The sequence below is a fragment of the Macrobrachium nipponense genome, chromosome 1 (genome assembly GCF_015104395.2).
Source record: "Macrobrachium nipponense isolate FS-2020 chromosome 1, ASM1510439v2, whole genome shotgun sequence".
Classification (NCBI taxonomy): Eukaryota; Metazoa; Arthropoda; class Malacostraca; order Decapoda; family Palaemonidae; genus Macrobrachium; species Macrobrachium nipponense.
In genome coordinates, this window is record NC_087200.1 from 124578107 (window position 1) to 124578492 (window position 386).

The following is a 386-nucleotide window of genomic DNA, read 5'->3' on the forward strand; positions in this document are numbered from 1 at the left end:
GATTCATGATGGGGTCCTTGTACTTGGCTACCAACTCCCTCGGAGTTGTTGTCAATGGTGGTCTTGACGAGAAGGGAATGAGGTATCCTTTGCTGACAATCGATAGGGACCAATTGTCTGCCCCTTTGTGGGCCCAGACGTCGGCAAATTTCAGTAGTCTGGCACCCACTGATGTCTGGAGTCCTTGATCGCTATTTCTTCCCTCTGACTGACTTAGAGAAGGTTTTACCTCTCTTAAAAGGTCTAGTCCCTCTGGTTGCAGAACCTCTGACAGCGGGTCCTCCTCGAAAGGGCTCCTGTCTCAGAGGAGTCTCTTTCTTGGCCTTGGGTTGGAAGACAGAGCGAGGTTTCCTGGCCGCCTGGGCTAACATGTCCTGAGTAGCCTT